Here is a 12,726-nt window from a genome sequence, read left to right as displayed (position 1 = left end):
GATAGGATCAGCAAGCTAGACAAAAGATTATAAGAAATCACCCAAGCTGAACAGAAAAAAGAAAAAAGAATTAGGCAGAATGAGAACAGTCTAAGGGAATTCTGGGACAATATCAAGGGCACTAACATTCATATTATAGGTGTACCAGAAGGAGAAGAGAGAGACAAAGGGGCAGAAAATCTATTTGAAGAAATAAGAGCTGAAAATTTTCCTAACCTAAGGAAGGAAACAGACATCCAAGTACAGGAAGCATAGAGAACTTCAAAAAGGTAAGCCCAAAGAGACCCACATCAAGACACATTGTAATTAAAATGTCCAAAACTAAAGATAGAGAATCCTAAAAGTGCCAAGAGAAAGGCAACAAATGACATACAAAGGAAAACCCATAAGGCTATCAGCAGACTTCTCAGCGAAAAACCCTACAGGTGGGAAGAGAATGGCTTAACATATTTAAAGTGCTAAAAGGAAAAAACCTACAGCCAAGAATACTCTATCAATCAAAGCTGTCATTCAGAATGGAAGGAGTTATAAAGAGCTTCCCAGAAAAGCCAAAATTAAAGGAGTTTATCACCAAGAAACCAGTTCTACAAGAAATGCTAAAGGGAATTATTTAAGGGGGAAAATAATGACCACAAATAGAGATAAAAAAATTATCAACCGCCCCCCCCCAAAAAAAAAAACAGGCAATGAAATCACTGGTAAACGTAAAAGTATAGTAAAGGTGGCAGAGCAACCACCAGTGAAGATAATATGAAGGTTAAAAGACAAAAGTACTAAAATTGCATATTTCAATGATAAGAGGGTAATAGATAGACACACACAAAACAGGATATTAGATATGACTTCAAAAACACACAATCTAGAAGGAGGGGAGTGAAAAAGTAGAGCTTTTAGAAAGAGGTCAAGCTAAAGAGTCTATCAACTCAATATAGACTGCTATACACATAGAATATTATATAGGATCCTCATGGTAATCACAAATCAGAAACCTATAATAAGTAAGCAAATAAGTAAGACAAAAGAAATCAAACATATTACTAAAGATAGCCATCAAACCACAAGGGAAGAGAGCAAGAGAAAAAGAAAGGAACAGAGAACTACTAAAACACCCAGGAAAAAAGTAACAAAATGGCAATAAACACATATTTATCAATAGCTACGTTAAATGTCAATGGACTAAATGCTCCAACGTAAAGGCATAGGGTCACCAATTGATTAAAAAACCAAGACGCATGTATATGTTGCATACAAGAGACACACTTCTGACCTAAAGACACTCACAAACTGAAAGTGAAAGGATGGAAAAAGATATTCCATGAAAATGGCAAAGGAAAGAAAGTGGGGGTAGCAGTACTTATATGAGACAAAATAGACTTTAAAACAAAAACTGTAACAAGAAACAAAGAAGGGCACTACATAATGATAAAGGGAACACTCCAGCAAGAAGATAAAACACTTGTAAATATCTATGCACCCAACATAGGAGCACCTAAATATATAAAGCATTATTAACAGACATAAAAGGAGAAATAGACAGTAACACAATAATAGTAGGAGACTTTAACACTCCACTTACATCAATAGATAGATCATCCAAAGAGAAGATGAATAAGGAAACACTGGCTGTAAATGACACATTTGACCAGGTGTTCTTAGTAGATATATATAGAACTTTCCATCCAAAAACCACAGAATACATGTTGTTTTCAAATGAACATGGAACATTCACCAGAAGTGATCACGTATTAGGCCACAAAACAAGTCTCAATAAATTTAAGAAGATCGAAATAATACCATGCATCTTTTCTGACAACAAAGGTATGAAACTAGAAATGAACTACAGGAAGAACATCATAAAAGCCACAAAAATGTGGAGATTAAACAAAATGCTACTGAACAACAATTGGGTCAATGAGGAAATCAAAGGAGAAAGCAAAAAATTCCTGGATAAATATGTAAATGAAAATAAGACACACCAAAATCTATGAGATACAGGAATAGTGGTTCTAAGAGAGAAGTTTATAGCAATTCAGGCCTACCTCAACAAACAAGACAAATCTCAAATGAATAATCTAACAGCACATCTGAAGGTACTGGAAAAAGAAGAACAAACAAAGCCCAAAATCAGCAGAAGAAAGGAAATAATAAAAATCAGAGCAGAAATAAATGAAATAGAGACTAAAAATACAATAGAAAAAATTAATGAAACCAAGACATTGTTCTTTGAAAAGATAAACAAAATTGACAAACGCTTAGCTAGACACACCAAAAAAAAAGAGAGAAGGCTCAAATAAACAAAATCAGGAATGAAAGAGGAGAAATTAGAACAGACACCCCAGAAATACAAAAGATAATAAGAGAATATTATGAAAAGCTATACTCCAACAAATTGGATAATCTAGAAGAAACGGATAAATTCTTAGAAACCTACAACCTTCCAAAACTGGCCCAAGAAGAAGTAGGGAATTTGAATAGACCAATCACCAGTAAGGAGATCAAAACATCAAACAAAAATCTCCCAAAAAATAAAAGTCCAGGACCAGATGGCTTTCCCAGTGAAGTCTACCAAATATTCAAAGAAGACTTAATACCTGTCCTTCTCAAACTCTTCCAAAAAATTGAAGAGATGGGGAAGTTCCTAACTCATTCTATGAAGCCAACATTATCCTGATACCAAAACCAGACAAGGACAACACAAAAACAGAAAATTACAGGCCGATATCACTGATGAACATCGATGCAAAAATCCTCAACAAAATACTAGAAAATCGAATACAACAATACAGTAAACAGATCATATATCATGATAAAGTGGATTTCATTCCAGGGATGCTTAAACATCCACAAATCTATCAACATACTACATTAACAAAATGAAGAATAAAAATCACATGATCATCTGAATAGATGCAAAGAAAGCATTTGACAAGATACAGCATCCATTTATGTTGAAATCTCTGAATAAAATTGGTGTAGAAGGAAAACACCTCAACATGATAAAGGTGATATGTGACAAACCCACAGCAAATATCATTCTCAATGGAGAAAAACTGAAGACTATCCCTTGAAGAACGGGAACCAGACAAGGATGCCCACTGTCACACTCTTACTTAACATAGTATTGGAAGTCTTAGCCAGAGGAATCAGGCAAGAAAAAGAATAAAAGGGATCCATTTTGGAAAAGAAGAAGTGAAACTGTCACTCTTTGCAGACGTCATTATTTTATATATAGAAAACCCTAGATAATCCACTAAAAAACTTTTAGAAATAATAAATGAACACAGTCAAGTTGTAGGATACAAATTCAACATACAAAAATCAGTTGCATTTCTATATACTAACAACGAAGTAGCAGAAAGAGAAACTAAGAATATAATCCCATTTACAACTGCAACAAAAAGGATAAAATACCTAGGAATAAACTTAACCTAACAAATGAAAGATCTGTACACCGAAAACTATAAAACGTTGTTGAAAGAAATCAAAGAAAACACAAAGAAATGGAAAGATATTCTGTGCTCTTGGATTGGAAGAATTAACATAGTTAAAATGTCCATACTTCCTAAAGCAATCTTAGATTCAATGCAATCCCTATCAAAGTTCCAACGACATTTTTCACAGAAATAGAACAAAGAATCCAGAATTTATATGGAACAACAAAAGACCCCAAATAGCCAAACGATTCCTGAGAAGAAAAGAACAAAGCTCGTGGTATCACACTCCCTGATTTCAAAATATACTACAAAGCCATGGTAACCAAAACAGCATGATACTGGCACAAAAACAGACACACAGATAAATGGAACAGAATTGAGAGCCCAGAAATAAACTCACACATTCATGGACAGATAATATTCGACAAGGGAGCCAAGAACATATGCTGGAGAAAGGAGAGTCTCCTCAAAAAATGGTGTTGGGAAAACTGCACAGCCACATGAGAAAGAATGAAAGTAGACCATTATCTTACACCATACACAAAAAGCAACTCAAAATGGATTAAAGACTTGAATGTAAGACCCTCAACCATGAAACTTCTAGAAGAAAACATAGACAGTACGCTCTTTGACATCGGTCTTAGCAGCATATTTTCAAGTACCATGTCTGACCGGGCAAGGGAAACAAAAGAAAAAGTGAACAAATGGGACTACATCAAACTAAAAAGCTTCTGCACAGCAAAGGAAACCATCAACAAAACGAAATGTCAACATAACAATTGGGAGAAGATATTTGCAAACCATATATCAGATAAGGGGTTAATATCCAAAATATACAAAGAACTCATACATCTCAACAACAAAAAAACAAAAACCCGATTACAACACGGGCAAAAGATCTGAACATAGAGTTCTCCAAAGAAGATATATGGATGGCCAAAAGGCATATGAAATGATACTCAACATCATTAGCTATCAGGGAAACGCAAATCAAAACTACAATGAGATATCACCTCACTCAGGTCAGAATGGCTATAATTAATAAGACAGGAAACCAGTGTTGGAGAGGATGTGGAGAGAAGGGAACCCTTGTACACTGCTGGTGGCAGTGCAAACTGGTGCAGCCACTATGGAAAGCAGTATGGAATATCCTCAGAAAATTAAGAATAGATCTACCATATGATCCAGCTATTCCACTGCTGGGTATTTATCCAAAGAACTTGAAAACACAAATGCAGAAAGATACATGCACCCCTATGTTCATTGTAGCATTATATGTAGCCAAGACTTGGAAGCAACCTAGGTGCCCATCAAGGGACGAATGGATAAAGAAGATGTGGTATATATACATAATGGAATACTACTCAGCCATAAGAAATGATGAATTTCAGCCATTTGTGACAACATGGTTGGATCTTGAGGGTATTATGACAAGTGAAAAAAGTCAGGGGGAGAAAGTCAAATACCATATGATCTCACTCATAAGCAGAAGATAAAAACAACGACAAACAAACACATAGCAACAGAGATTGGATTGGTGGTTCCCATAGGGGAAGGGGGAAGGGGGGAGGACAAAAGGGGTGATTAGGCTGACATGTGAGTTAATGGACTATAATTAGTTTTTGGGTGGTGAACATGATATAATCTACACAGAATTCAAAATATATTAAGATGTACATCTGAAAGCTATATAGTGTTATAATCCAATGTTACTGCAATAAAAAATAAATAGATAAATAAAGAGAAGCTGGAAATCCAAAAAAAATTTATATGCCAACAAATTGGACAATTTAGAAGAAATGAGTAAACTCTTAGAATCATACAACCTACCAAAATTGAATCAAGAACAAATAGAAAACCTGAACAGAATAATAACAAATAAGGAGACTGAAGCAGTAATCAGCAACATGCCAATCAAGAAAAGCCTAGGACTAGATGGCTTCACAGAGAAATTCTATCAAACATTCATAAGAAGAATTACTACCAATCCTTCTTAAATTCTTGCGAAAAATAGAAGACCTATGAACTCATTTTATGAAGCCAGCATCACCCTGATATAAAAGCCAAACAAGAACATCAGAAGAAAAGAAAACTACAGGCCAGTATCCCTGATAAACATAAATCCAAAAATCTTCAGCAAATTACTAGGAAACTCAATTTAATAGTACATTAAAAGGATTGTAAACCATGACCAAGTGAGATACATCCCTGGGATGCAAGTATGGTTCAACATATGCAAATCAATCAATGTGATACACCACATCAAGAAAATGAAAGATAAAACCCACATGATCATCTCAACAGATGCAGAAAAAAAAAATGGACAAAATTCAAACATCCATTCATGATAAAAATTCTAAGCAGAATAAATATAGAAGGAATTTACCTCAACACCATAAAGGCATATATTAAAAGCCCAGAGCTAACAATATAACCAATGGGAAAAACCTGAAAGCTTTTCCTCTATAATCTGGTATAAGTGAGGATGCCTACTCTCACCACTTCTGTTCAATATAGTACTGGAAATCATAGCCAGAGCAAAGAAAAAAAAAGAAATAAAGGCATCCAAATCAGAATAGAGGAAGTAAAATTATATCTGTTTGTATATGATATGATCATATAACAAATAATGTGGCACAGAAAACCCTAAAAACTCAACAAAAACCCATTAGAACTAATAAATGAATTCAGTAAAATTTCAGGCAGGATACAAAATCAACATAGAAAAATCAGTGGCATTTCTATATACAAACAACAAACAATCTGAAAAACAATCCCATTTATAATAGTAACAAAATAATAAAATACTTAGGAATTAACTAAAGAGATAAATGATTTGTAAACTGAAAATTTAAAGACATTGATGAAGAAAATTAAAGAAAACAGATAAATGGAAAAACAGTCCATGTTCGTGGATTGGAAGAATTAATATTGTTAAAATGTCCATACTACACAAAGTAATCTACAGATTTGATGCAATCTCTATCAAAATTCCAATGGCATTCTTTACAGAAATAGAAAAAAACAATTCTAAAATTCATATGGAAACATAAAAGACTGAATAGCCAAAGCAATTTTAAGCAAGAACAAAGGTGATCGCAACACACTGCTTGATTTCAAAATATATTACAAGGATACAGTAATCAAAACAGTATAATATTGGCATTAAAACAGACATATAAACCAGTGGAACAGAATAATCCATTAGTAAGTCCACATATCTACAGTCAGCTGATCTTTGACAAGGGTGCCAAGAACACACACTGGGAAAAGGATAGTTTCTTTGATAAATGGTGGTGAGAAAACAGGATATCCAACTGCAGAATAACAAAAGCGTACCCTTACCTCATACCATATACAGAAATTAACTCAAAATGGATTAAAGATTTAAATGTAATACCTGAAACAGTAAAAATGCTAGAAGAAAACATAAGGAAAAAGCTTCTTGACATTGATTGAAGCAATGATTTTGGGGTATGACACCAGAAGCACAGGCAACAAAAGCAAAATTAAACAGATGAGATTGCATCAAACTAAAAAAACTTCTGCACAGCAAAGAAAACAGCCAACAGAGTGAAAAGGTAAAGGGGAAAATATTTACAAACCATACAAGAGATAAGGGGCCAATATCCAAAATATATAAGGAAGTCACGCAATTGAATAGCAAAAATAAATAACCTGATATATAAATGTACAAAGGACTTGAATATACATTTCTATAAAGAAGACATACAAATGACTGACAAACACCTGAAAATATCCTCAACATTACTAGTCATTAGATAAATGCAAATCAAAACCACAATGACATACCACTTCACACCCACTAGAATTGCTATAATCAAAAATACAGATCGTAACAACTGTTAATGAGGATGTGGAGAAATTGGAACTCTCTTAAACTGCTGACGGGAATGTAAAAGGGTATAGCCACTGAGAAAAACAATTTGGCAGTTTTTCAAAAAGTTAAATATGACCTAGCAATTCTACTCCTAGGTATCTACTCAAAAGAATTGAAAACATACAATTGAAAAGTCTTTCTAGGGTCAGGTCCAGCGGTATAGCGGTTAAATTCACAAGCTCCACTTCGGTGGCCTGGGGTTCACAGGTTCAGATCCCATGTGCAGACCTAGCACCCCTCATCAAGCCACAAGGTGGCAACATCCTACATAAAATGGAGGAAGATTGGCACAAATGTTAGCTCAGGGCCAATCTTGCTCACAAAAAACAAAAAGAAAAATTGTTTCCACAAAAACACTTGTATGTGCCTATTTATAGCAGAATTATTCACAATAGTCAAAAAGTGGAAACAATTTAATTGTCCACCAGTGGATGAAAGGATAGACAAAATGTAGTATATATATACAGAGGAATTTTATTCAGTCATAAAAAGGAATGAAGTACTAACACATGCTGCAATATGAATGAACCTCAAAAACATTATGCCCAATGAAAGAAGCCAGTCCCAAAGAACCACGTATTATGTGATTCCATTTGTATAGGATGTCCAAAATAGGCAGATCTATAAAGACAGAAAGTAGATTAGTGGTTGTTAGGGGCTGGGAAGAGAGAAATGGGAAGTGACTGTGAATGGATACAGGGTTGTTGTTTTATTAGATTTTTTTGCAGTTATGAAAATGTTCTAAAATTGGATAATGATGATGGTTGCACAGCTCTGTGAATAATACTTTAAAAAAACCCACTGAATTGTACAATTAAAAAGGTGAATTTTATGGTATGTCAATTATATCTCAATAAATATATTATTTAAAAATATAGGACAGAGGGATAAGCAGAGGACAGATCATGAAAGGGCATTTTAGGCAATGGCAATTAATTAGGTTTGTATTCCAAGTGCAAGGAATGGTTTTAGGCAGGAGTGTGTTATTATCTGATTCTGTGTTTTTAAAAGATCATTCTATTGTATGGATATGCTGAAAGGAGGTAAGATGGAAACAGGGAGACCAGTAGGAAGCCACTTTGGGCGGGAGAAACAAAGGACACTTGAACTAGAGTCGAGGCAAGGGGGATGGAGACAGATTTACTAAACTGGGATGATCAAGGTAGGAGCAATGATAGGAAGGGGAGGGAGAAGGAAAATGAGGAGTGTGGCATCTAAGATCTCATATACATCTTATATAGAAACAAATTAACAGATGGGCTACCCAATCTGTAAAGACAACTACACACCTCTGAAAACACAGAAGAAAAATGTATTTAGCAAAACTCTCCTTAGAGATAATGCTTTGTGTTGTCGGAAAGATCACTTACTTGGTGTAAAGTGGGACAATAATACTCCCAAAAGAAAATAACATGCCCAAATTAAAACGGATATTCTCTAAGTTTTCTAGAGAATGGAGAATTGGGCCAGTTAATTGCAGAACTTTTGCTTTGTTGAGAAGAATATACCTATTTGGTAGCAAGAGCTGAAGGCCACAGAGCAAAGGCAAGCTACCAGAAGCAAGTCTCTTCCCCTTAAGCAACATTCAGCTGATCCTCCAACAAAATGTTGATCAGATTATTTAAAACATCTATGCTATACTCCATGTTCCATATAACCTAGGATAAATAAGTTTATGGAAAGCAAGCCAATGTCAACCTGAAAATTAAAGAAATAAATGTAACTTTCAAGACTAAACTAAAATGTTTCCCCTTCTTAAATTACCTCTGTCTAAAATTGGCTTTGGTCATGTTATTTAAATCATTGTGAAATTTCAAATAGTACTCCAGGAGGGTATGAGTTATTCTGTTCATCAAAAGAGAGTGTGGGTTAAAAATTTTTGAAAATATATATAAATATTATCATACACTTATAGAAAAGACAGATCTGTATGTGTGTGTGTCTGTGCACATTCAATACACACAAAGAGATTTCAGGAGAATCACCAAAATGTGACAAGATTTTAAGTGATTTTTTATAGTTTTCTTCTGATTATCTTTCTGTATTGTTTTTATTTTTATAACACAAAATTATTTTATAATTAAAAAATATTTTAAGGCTAAACTTATCCTTCATATATTTGAATAAGGAAATGTGCCTATGATGGCTTGATTTATATTTTTCTTCTAAAGTGCTACACTCCTTTTCAGAAGGAAAGAAATCAGAGTGATTCTCTGATAAACAGTCTTCAAAAGCAATATATTAATGGCTTTAAATTGTGATATTTGGCTACAAATATGGTATTTTCAGTTATTACAGAATTTCACATTCCTCTCTGTTTCCATGGTGCTCTCTGAATCAGAAGAAAGCTTTCTTCCAACATCATATGGTGATGGTTTAGTACATTCATTAACCAAACATTTATATAATTTTGAAATTCTGTGCTAAATGGGAGATACAAATAAAGAAAAGACAAGGCCATTGCCCTCCAGGTACATATAATTGGATGGAAAAATAAGACACATGCTCAAGTAATAGCAATGTACTATTGCATATGTATGCCATCCAGGCATTCTAGACATCATCTGTGGTAGAGAGAATACTTCTGGTTGGAGTAATTGGAGAAGGCGTCCCAAAAGATAAACTTTTAACTATAGAAGACAACAGATGCTTTTAAAGGGAAGTGGCGCCTGCAATGGCAAAAGGCAAACAAACATAAAATGTCTTTGAGGAACTTCTTGGAGTGAATGGGGTATTATAGGTCATCTGAACATACAAGACAGTAAAGAGTCAAAGATAATCTCAAGAATCTGAACCTAAGGGCTGTGAAAATTGTGGTAAACTCAGGAAGAGAAGCTAATTTAAGGGAAAAGCTAACAACTTCAGTTTTAAACTTGATTATGACCTATTAAAGTAGAAATAGTCAAGTATTTATAGGCTGTTGTTAATGGGCCAATGGTTAGGACTAGATATGGAAATTTTGAAGTCATCAGCAGAGACAGATTATTTGAAGCTATTTTATTTATTGGATTATTTATGTATTTAATGGATTGAGAATCCAAGAGAATAAAGGCGCGTGGGGGAGAGTGGTGAAAAAGCAGCATCATAGACATAGTGATAAGAAGATGAGAAGTTAGGAAAGAAAAATAACAAGTTATGGTTATAGAAAAAGAGGAGAAACAAGAATGTATGATTTATAAGAAATATAAAGAAGAAGAGGGTTTCATAAAGACAAGGGTAGTCAGCTTTGTAAGATGAAACATAGAGGTCAAAAAGTGTGAAGAACAAAAATAATTGGATTTAGCCTAAAAGCCAGACATAAAGGAAATTTTAGGGACTTGATTAGGCAAAAAGGAGAGTGGGTTAAGAATAGTATGAGTGGTAAAAAAACAAAAGCAATAGTTACAGACTCCACTATCTATACAGTGGTAGAGAAAAAGTGTATTGACAGGAAAAAGCGACAGACTCATGCAATTGTTTCTTCTTCAAAACAAGAGAGATTTGTGTGTACTGAAAGAAATAAGATGGGGAACAAAGGCCTTTAGAATGATGAGATATAACCTCACTTACTTTCAAATAAACAAGTGGAAAGATAAAAACAAAACCAAAACAGGCTTTGGCTTCCTGCTTTGAACAGATATGATTTACTTCAAAATCCTGGTTTACTTCTAAAGGAAATCATCCTTGAACTAGAAGTCACCTCACCAACCCTCCAACATACCAGCTAAGCTAAGTCACTTCTCCCTTAACATAACAGTGAATCCAAATATGAGTAGACCCAGAGTCTTGTGAGCTTCCTTATTGCGCCATATTGTGCTCACTCGATGAACTTATTTTTTCATTTGTTAAAAATGCCTTTTTGATGCTCTGTTCTCATTTAATTTGCTTCTCTCACTTTCTCTAACTGACTCACGTCTGTCCCCCTTTCCAGCGTAGGTAAAATAAATGCCACCCATTAGGGAAAAGGATGATTTGAAGAAGCTTTACGGATCAAAAATATGTTCCCCATCAATTTAATGTCATCAGAAATTTTACCATTAAGACATTCATTCTTTTGGACCTTGAAAGGCTTTTGATCTTCTTGGAGACTCTGAAATGGGGACTGTCTGAAATTACTTTCTTTTTATAGCCAGAAACTATGAGGCTCTCTTTAAGTATAATTGATCCCTGGGAACAATGAAACACAGGATTCAGAAGGAGGAAAATATTCCTGAGGGAGAAAGACAACGAAAGATTGGAAAATCTGAGATATAATCCATCCATCTCTGTCCTCACCCTTCCATAAACACACTTGCTTCTAATTTTTGTTTTCTTAAACTGGTTGGTTTATATTTGTTCCTTATAGCTTCTCTTCTGTATCCTTTACACACACTAGGTGGCAGTGCAACGACAGGAGAAAAGAAAAAAGTAGATTCCAGATTCTGAAATTGGCTTTAACAGAGACCACATCTTTGTGCATTTTCATTTTAACAAACGAAGAAACTGAGACCCACAATAAGGAGGTGACCTGTCCAAAGTCACAACCTCTTCAGTTCCAGAGCCCAGTCAGTCATTCAACCATGCTCTTCAACCTCCCAATTCTCTCCAGTCTCTCGGCTCTTCTCTTTCTCCCAGTCCATCCTCAGGGTTTTTGTTTTTTTAAAGATTGGCCCTGAGCTAACAACTATTGCCAATCTTCCTCTTTTTTTCTTCTCCCCAAAGCCTCCCAGTACGTAGTTGTATGTTCTAGTTGTAGGTTCTTCTTGTTCTGCTATGTGGGACACTGCCTCAGCATGGCTTGATGAGCAGAACTAGGTCCACCCCCAGGATCCCAACTGGTGAAAGCCTGGGCCTCTGAAGTGGAGAGTGCGAACTTAACCACTCAGCTATAGGACCAGTCCCCATCCTCAGGGTTTCACTTCTTTCCTCAGCCAGCCCAAACCCCGTTATTGCCAAAATCTTGTAAACCCTCATCCATTTACCCTTCTGCTCCACCATCTCTTTTCAGAGCCTACATTGGGACTATCTAAAACATTGCTGGAGAAAATGACCTACAGTAAAAGTTTTGCCTTTGAAAACCGTGCAGTCTCCAATTTTACCTAGACACTCGCTGCTAAACAGGGATTCTCTTCATTGTATCTCTCGGTTTCCACTTTCCTTCTTCACAATGGGAATCAACAAATACCTCTCAAAGTCCCAAAGGCCTTGTTTTCTGCAGACAATCTGACTTCATACTTCACAGAGAAAAATAAAGCTATCATGAAAGAACTTTTCTCCATACATGTGTTTGCTTATCTATGATTATACCAACCTCACCTCCTTTCCCTTAGTCTCAAATAAACAATTCTCCTCCTATTCACAGTTAATCCCTCAGTTGTGGTTTTTACTCTGTCCCTTTCAATCCTCCACCAGAAATTTTGGACCTTGCCTCAT

General features: G+C 35.1%; 1 long non-coding RNA gene across 3 annotated transcripts in view; it reads right to left on the bottom strand.

Annotated features, from left to right (window-relative positions):
* LOC106781365 (uncharacterized) overlaps positions 1 to 12,726 on the bottom strand; it is a 105,516-nt gene that overhangs the window by 58,596 nt on the left and 34,194 nt on the right. The gene's annotated exons all lie outside the window — the stretch shown is intronic.

This window comes from Equus caballus, chromosome X (genome assembly GCF_041296265.1).
Source record: "Equus caballus isolate H_3958 breed thoroughbred chromosome X, TB-T2T, whole genome shotgun sequence".
Classification (NCBI taxonomy): Eukaryota; Metazoa; Chordata; class Mammalia; order Perissodactyla; family Equidae; genus Equus; species Equus caballus.
The sequence above is the reverse complement of the archived record's forward strand: the minus strand, read 5'-3'. Positions and strand labels throughout refer to the sequence as shown.